We start from the raw sequence: 8,162 nt of genomic DNA, 5'->3' as shown, positions 1-8,162 counted from the left end.
ATGAGAGAGAGGAGATAAAGAGTGGCAGAGAGGAGAGAGAAGGGCACAGAGATGAGAGAGAGGAGATAAAGAGTGGCAGAGAGGCAGAGAGAGGAGAGAGAAGGGCACAGAGATGAGAGAGAGGAGATAAAGAGTGGCAGAGAGGAGAGAGAAGGGCACAGAGATGAGAGAGAGGAGATAAAGAGTGGCAGAGAGGCAGAGAGAGGAGAGAGAAGGGCACAGAGATGAGAGAGAGGAGATAAAGAGTGGCAGAGAGGAGAGAGAAGGGCACATGGATGAGAGAGAGGAGATAAAGAGTGGCAGAGAGGCAGAGAGAGGAGAGAGAAGGGCACAGAGATGAGAGAGAGGAGATAAAGAGTGGCAGAGAGGAGAGAGAAGGGCACAGAGATGAGAGAGAGGAGATAAAGAGTGGCAGAGAGGAGAGAGGGGGGCACAGAGATGAGAGAGAGGAGATAAAGAGTGGCAGAGAGGAGAGAGGGGGGCACAGAGATGAGAGAGAGGAGATAAAGAGTGGCAGAGAGGAGAGAGAAGGGCACAGAGATGAGAGAGAGGAGATAAAGAGTGGCAGAGAGAGGGGGGCACAGAGATGAGAGAGAGAGAAGCAGAGAGCGGAGATAAAGAGTGGCACAGAGAGGAGAGTGAGAGAGGGGGGCAGAGAGGGGAGAGAAAGAAGCATAGAGAGAAGGAGAGAAGGGGGAGGTCAATGAGATTGCATGGAGTCATCGGTACAGCTAAAATAAACCTAGCTAAAATGAGATTGTGCTAATTCATGCTCCTCTATTTCACATAACTGGATGCATACTCCTGTAGCTTAACATTTCCTGGGACTCTCCTGTCCAGCACTGCACACACAGATGTTAATGACAGCAAACAGGAGAGCAAGAAGGGAGCTGCTGTACTCCTACTACTCATTGCTGTCACTGGCAGCTCCCCCACACTCATCTGCCCCGCAGCCCAGCACTGAGTTCCTGTGTATAACAGTGATGGAGAGATCCGCTGACACGGTGTGCTGCATGGGATGTATGACATCCCCGTCCCGCGCCACCTTGCTGCTGTCTGCAGGCTCATCAGGAGGGAAGGGGCTGTATCCAGAGGCGAGGGCCGGGCGGCCGCAGCACGGAACCGATGGGCAATAGCGGCGCGGGAAGCGCAACAGGAATCCTGATTGGCTCCCGGTGCACACGTGACGCTGTGCAGTGTAGAGGACCGAAGCACAGGAGCTACGCGTAGAGGTGAGGCTGGCAGCCGGGACCAGCAGGGAGTAGGAGGAGCGCAACATGCACTCTGCTGCGACTACATTCACGGACTGCACGGAGTGGAGGATGTAATGTGCGGTCTTTCACCTGACCGCACATCACACCTCTGCTCCTCCTATACATGATCGGCGCCACTCTATGTTTGGGGGGGGGGGGCGAGCTGCTCCCTTGCCCCCCTAGTTCCGACGCCCCTGGGTGGATGTGCTGTGAGAGGATGATTGTCGGCGTTAAAATAATTGTCGCTGTTAATTAGTTAGTGTGTTAACGCGATATTAACGCGTTAACTTGCCCAGCCCTAATATATATATACTAGGTGATTCATCGCGCCCTACGCGCGCTCTTCACACCGTCGTAAGGGGCTACGTCCCCTTAACCCTTGCACACCCTTGTGGCGTGCAATATTTTTATTATATGGAGTATTACATCCAATCCTAATTGTGTGAGTGGTTAAATATTGCACGGACAAGGGGTGTGCAATGGTTAAGGGGTGGAAGCCCCTTGCAACGTGGTTGGGGGAGTAGGGGGTGCGGGGAAGAGGCGGATGGGATCCTGGGGTGCCACGGGAGGGGCGGTTGCGGTGGTGCCGCAGGTGGGGGAGGGTGCGTGGGTGCCGCGGGTGAAGGTCTGGAGCTGCTGCAGGTGGGGGAGGAGCAGTTGCGGGATTGCCCGGGTGGGGGAGGGGTGGATGCGGTGGTGCGACGGGAGGTACGGGGTCGCTTCGGGTGGGGGAGGGGATCCAGAGCTATCGCGGCGCTGGAGGGGTGTGTGGGGGTGCCGCGGATGGGGCCCGGAGGTACTTTGAGTGGGGGAGGGGCGGGTAATGCTTATCCTGCTTCTCCTCCTGTCAGCAGCTAAGCTGCTGTCCTCCCTTTGGCAGTGGCTCTCCCAGAGACTCGCACAGCAGCCAGTCACTATTGTTTGCGCCGGTGTCTCAATATGCTGCATTACAGGGAAGAAGATGTACGCAATAAACTACAGCTCCCAGCAGCCCTAAGGGGCGGAATGCTTCGGTGCTAAGGGCTGCTGGGAGCTGTAGTTTATGTAGTGCATCTACTTCCCTATAATGCGGCGCGTTGGGAGACTGGTGCTAACAATAGTGACTGGCTGGCAGAACTGTGTGACTGGCTGAATCAATGTAAAAGGTGATAGTGCTGTACAGTGTCAGTGACACTGCACACAGGCCCGGCGCTAGCCGGTCAGCAAAGGGATGCAGTGCAGGGAGGCGGCAGGAAGGAGAGGCGTTCTCCCTGCTCTACATCCCTGTGCTGAACTGCTGCTGCTAGCCCTGCTGCTGCTGTCATCTGCTGTCACACATGCAGCGACGCTGGAAGCACAAAACCTTTTCTCCCCCTCGGCGCCGGCAGCACAAAACCTCCTCTCCCCCCTCCCCTCCCCTGTGTGACATTCAGTGGCCGGGAGGGAGCCAAAAGTGGGCGGAGCTAGATGGGAGTAAGGGGCGGAGCTACACGGGCAATGCTGCAGCAGGAGGATGAGCTGTTACAGCTTCGGCCAGCCAGACTTCATTAGATAAGTGTCTGGAAAGAGAGTGAGTGTGTGTGTATAATATATACAGTGTCTATGTATACTGTATATACAGTATGTGTGACTATGTATGTGCGTAATGTATGTACAGTATGTGTGACTGTGTATGTGCGTAATGTATGTACAGTATGTATGTGTGTGTGTTTGTATGTGTGTGTGTGTGTGTGTGTGAGACTGTTGCATAATGTGTGTGTTACTGGTACAGGGGGCGTTACGTGTGCAAGCGGCACTGGTACAGGGGGCGTTACGTGTGTAAGCAGCACTGCTACAAGGGGCGTTATGTGTGTAAGCGTCACTGGTACAGGGGGCGTTACGTGTGTGAGCGTCACTGGTACAGGGGGCGTTACGTGTGTAAGTGGCACTGGTACAGGGGGCGTTACGTGTGTAAGCCTCACTGCTACAAGGGGCGTTATGTGTGTAAGCGGCACTGGTACAAGGGGCATTACATGTGTAAGCGGCACTGGTACAGAGGGCGTTATGTGTGTAAACGGTACTGGGAGAGGGGGCATTACGTGTGTAAGCGTCACTGGTACAGGGGGTGTTACTTGTGTAAGCGTCACTGGTACAGGGGGCGTTATGTGTGTAAGCGGCACTGGTACAGAGGGCGTTATGTGTGTAAACGGTACTGGTAGAGGGGGCATTATGTGTGTAAGCGTCACTGGTACAGGGGGCGTTACGTGTGTAAGCGTCACTGGTACAGGGGGCGCTACGTGTGTAAGCGTCACTGGTACAGGGGGCGTTACGTGTGTAAGCGTCACTGCTACAGGGGGCCTTACGTGTGTAATTGTCACTGCTACAGGGGGTGTTACTTGCGTAAGCGTCACTGGTACAGGGGGGGCGTGACATGTGTAAGCGTCACTGGTACAGGAGGGCGTGGCATGTGTAAGCGTCACTGGTACAGGGGGCATTACATGTGTAAGTGTCTCTGGTACAGGGGGCATTACATGTGTAAGTGTCTCTACTACAGGGGGTATTATGTGCGCTGTGCGTTTGTAAAGTATGCGAGGGTGCAAATTTATAGTTTGCAGGGGGGCGCCGAACACTCTAGCACCAGGCCAGACTGCACACCCACTGCAGTGCACAGCACTGTCACCTTTTACATTGATTCAGCGTCCATACATTACCCTCCGCGATATCACCCACTCTATCCGCTACATTAACTATCTCGGGACTTCCAGGCCGGCAGGGCAGGTGCTGTGTTGCGGAGTCAGAGCCTCTGGAGATCCGGGCGCGGCTGTGGCGGGGAGGCACTTCTGTGACATCACACGCAGAGCAGGCTCCGGGGCTCAGAGAGTATGCGGCACAGGGAGACCTATGAAAGTCTTCCGCTGCGCCGCTTTCATACACATCTATGCCGGTGGCCGCAGCAGCTTTTGTTCCACCTGCGGCGCGGCTAGGGAGTGGGGATTGTTGATGCCGGAGGGGGCAGGTGGACTGGCAGCAAGACATTGGTGGTCATTCAGAGTTGATCGCTCGCTAGCAGTTTTTAGCAGCCGTGCAAATGCTATGCCGCCGCCCAGTGGGAGTGTATTTCAGACCTACTCGGCACTTGCGAACACTTCAGGCCATTCAGTTCATAAACACGCCCTGCGTTCGGGCAGCCACGCCTGCGTTTTTCCGAACACTCACTGAAAATGGTCAGTTGACACCCAAAAAAAGCCCTCTTCCTGTCAATCACTGTGCGGCTGCCTATGCGACTGAAAAGCATCATCGCTAGACCCTGTGTAAAACTACATCGCTCGTTGTAATAGTACGCCGCACGTGCACATTGCGCTGCATACGCATGTACTGAATTTTTGCCTGATCGCTGCACAGCGAACGAATGCAGCTAGCGATCAACTCCCATAGGACGCTGCAGTAAAAGGATGTTTTTTCCCCTATGTACGGAGACTTGCTGCAGATGCAGTGGCATACCCTCCAGCTGCACCTTTTTGGCAGGTACAGGACCTTTTTTTTATGGTCTGTACCGTTTTTTGACTCTCCAAGCTTCCATTGAAAGTATAGGAAAAGGGGCCACGCCCACTTTTCGAATTTGCATCAATGTTTATGTGTAAAGTGTTGGAGGGTATATTGCTGCAGATGCAGTGGGACTATTTTGGAGTGTGGGGCTGGAGCTGCAGCTCCATCAGTCCCAGTGCTAATCCTGCTTTGTGAAAACACAGCAGCCAAAGGGCAGAGCCTCCCATTGGATGTAACCTGTATGGGAGGGCGTTTCTCGGTCAATCAGCTGTGGGCTGGGTGTGATAGACCTGCCACTAACCCAATGAGAGCTCCTAGCCACGCCCAGCATTAGAAACCCAGGCACAGAATCACAGGGCTATTATATAGGATATATATATATATATATATATATATATATACTGTAGAAAGGAATGACACAGCGCCACTTGTGAGGTAGGTTCTCAGTAAAACATGAAAAATAAAATTGCTAAAAAACACACGTAACCTTGTTAAAAGGTGTCTGCCAACCCTTAAGAGTGCAATCCTGGTACAGTACTGCTGGGAAAAGTATAAAAATGGGGGGATAAAGCTTTAATATCACATAAAAGCGGATCACAACATAAAACGTACTTCAAAATATTGATAAAAGCATATAAACATAAAAGGTCTTTGTAAGAGGTAAGGAATTCTGACTTAGCTTTTAAAAATAGGCAAGGGAGTCACCACAGGGAGCCCAACGCGTTTCGTCACAACTAGAAAATGTGTAACATACAGAACATCAAGGACACTTAGTTGGGACATAGCCTAAGGCTAGAGAGGACACCATAAGGATGTATGCATAAAAAACGAGTGGTTTTAAGACTGAAATAACAATAGGAAGGTCCAAAACTGTAAAAATGTATTGATTTGCGGCACTTCCGCCACACTTCCGGTGACGGAGGAGACGCGTCACGTGTCTCCGGGTATTTCCGCCACACTTCCGGTTTCGTTAGTGCGCATGCGCCGGCGGCGCTATTCGTTCACTGCGCATGTGCCCGCAGTCTCTCCAATTAGTATTAGTCTCCATGCTGTATGTGTCCCTCTTATTAAGTGCTGCGGCGGCCATGTTGTTGGTGAGAATCTCCATAGGGAATACAGGAAAAAGCGGTGGCCATCTTTAAGGAGTCCTTGGAGACCCAGAGTCATAATTCATCGGTATCCATGACGACGGATCCATGAAAAATAGAAACAAACAGAAAAGATATGGTAAAAGCTATGCACTGGTTTCTTTTTTGCAAATAAACCATGCTGGGATCTAATAACTAATATGGGAGGGAATAATGCTAGCCTAATATAAAATAAATTAAATAGAATAAATAAATAAATATACATTAAAGTGACAAACACATAGCGTTAGCTTAGTGTATGGGAAGTGACATCCTATTTAAAACCATACATAGGTGAAATCAGGAATTTCAAGTGCCACTGATTGGAAATAAAGGAAGAGAGATGGTTGCAAAAATTACAACCCAATGGTGAGGAAAACAAAAAGGGTGGGAAAAAAAGAACCAAGCGAATAGTATATATAAACGGTATGTGGGTGATGCTGGGATGTAAGCTCAGAGAATTCATAGTGTTATAATTTATAAGGTGAGTCGTAGAGGTGTCAACCTGGTTATTATCATGTGGTATTGGATAGATCACTGGTTAGCTCGACGTTATTTGTCAGTCCTTACAGTACCTGATCTTCCCAGGCAGTCCCTCTCCCTGGTACTGATCAGGCCCAGACACTGCTTAGCTTCCAAGATCGGACGAGATTGGGCGTACCAGTGTGGTTTGACTGTACATGAAAGGTAAACATCTTATTACCAGGAACCCGATCGCAAATTAACACACGAGCCCTGATGAGTCAAATACTTTAATATAGTGTGACATGGACACCCAAGGGGGGGGGGGGATGGTGGGAAGGAATGTGCAAAAGACAAAGTTAGAGGGAGTAATGGAGGATACAGCACCTCATAGGAAGGGTGCGATTTCATAGCTCTCGTTCAGACCCGTGGGTTGCAGGGTCTGTAACTGGAATATCCAGTACATCTCCCTTCTCGAGAGTTTGTTCGCGAGGTCACCTCCTCTCTCTCCCAGACACACATGCTCGATCGCCTTAAATGTGAGGTCCTCAGGGTTGGAGTTATGCTGTGATGTGAAATGTCTAGAAACAGTATGGCTCTCCATTAAAAATGAGGATCCAGGAACACATAAGGAATATCAAGAATAAGGTGGAGAGCCATACTGTTTCTAAGACATTTCACATCACAGCATAACTCCAACCCTAGAGACTAATACTAACTAGAGAGACTGCGGGCATGCGCAGTGAACGAATAGCGCCGCCGGCGCATGCGCACTAACGAAACCGGAAGTGTGGCGGAAATACCCAGAGACACGTGACGCGTCTCCTCCGTCACCGGAAGTGTGGCGGAAGTGCCGCAAATCAATACATTTTTACAGTTTTGGACCTTCCTATTGTTATTTCAGTCTTAAAACCACTCATTTTTTATGCATACATCCTTATGGTGTCCTCTCTAGCCTTAGGCTATGTCCCAACTAAGTGTCCTTGATGTTCTGTATGTTACACATTTTCTATTACATCACATGATCAATTATGACATCACCAACCCTGAGCCAGTCCACCACGGGTATAAATAGGCATGTTATTTCATTCTGTCCTTACCCTTTGAAGAAGTCAGTTGTGACGAAACGCGTTGGGCTCCCTGTGGTGACTCCCTTGCCTATTTTTAAAAGCTAAGTCAGAATTCCTTACCTTTTACAAAGACCTTTTATGTTTATATGCTTTTATCAATATTTTGAAGTACGTTTTATGTTGTGATCCGCTTTTATGTGATATTAAAGCTTGTTTGTATTATTATATATTTTTTGGCTTTTAAATCTATTTTTAACTATTGCATTTTAAACAACACAAGTCGCCGGTACCCTTATCCCCCCATTTTTATATATATATACTGCCCTGATTTTAATGAGGGGCATGATAGAGTTATATGTTATAAAGTATCTGAGCGGTTATAGCTCATTTCATATTAGTGGAGCTCTGGACGCTACTGGAGGGAAGTGAGCAAGCGTGTGCAGTGAGCTGGTGGCGGGACTGATCCGGGTATCTGGACGGAGGTTTTAAAATCAGGGGCACGGAGGACCATTGAGAGTCTGAGGAGAGAATTCGAGAGTCGGGAACACTGTGCTGTCTGTGCGGTGGGAATAGCTGAGTGAGAGAGACGCTGCTTGTGGCAGAAACCGAGTAGAACTGCAGAACGTACCTGATCTTCGTCTCTGGTGATACCCGTGCGGAGCAGTGTGATTCCGGCTTCGGTGACTCTGGGGAGGAGAGCGGTCTGTGACAGCGGTGACACAGGAGGAGGCTTGCTGCGGATGCAG

The 8,162-nt window shown here is 50.1% G+C and overlaps 1 pseudogene; it reads right to left on the bottom strand.

Annotated features, from left to right (window-relative positions):
* Nucleotides 1–6,447: 6,447 nt before the first annotated feature.
* Nucleotides 6,448–6,566, bottom strand: LOC135052589 (5S ribosomal RNA; annotated as a pseudogene).
* Between the last annotated feature and the right edge of the window lie 1,596 nt (nucleotides 6,567–8,162).

Source organism: Pseudophryne corroboree, chromosome 2, assembly GCF_028390025.1.
Source record: "Pseudophryne corroboree isolate aPseCor3 chromosome 2, aPseCor3.hap2, whole genome shotgun sequence".
Lineage (NCBI taxonomy): Eukaryota > Metazoa > Chordata > Amphibia > Anura > Myobatrachidae > Pseudophryne > Pseudophryne corroboree.
Note: the sequence above shows the minus strand (reverse complement) of the source record. Positions and strands in the feature narration are given on the sequence as shown.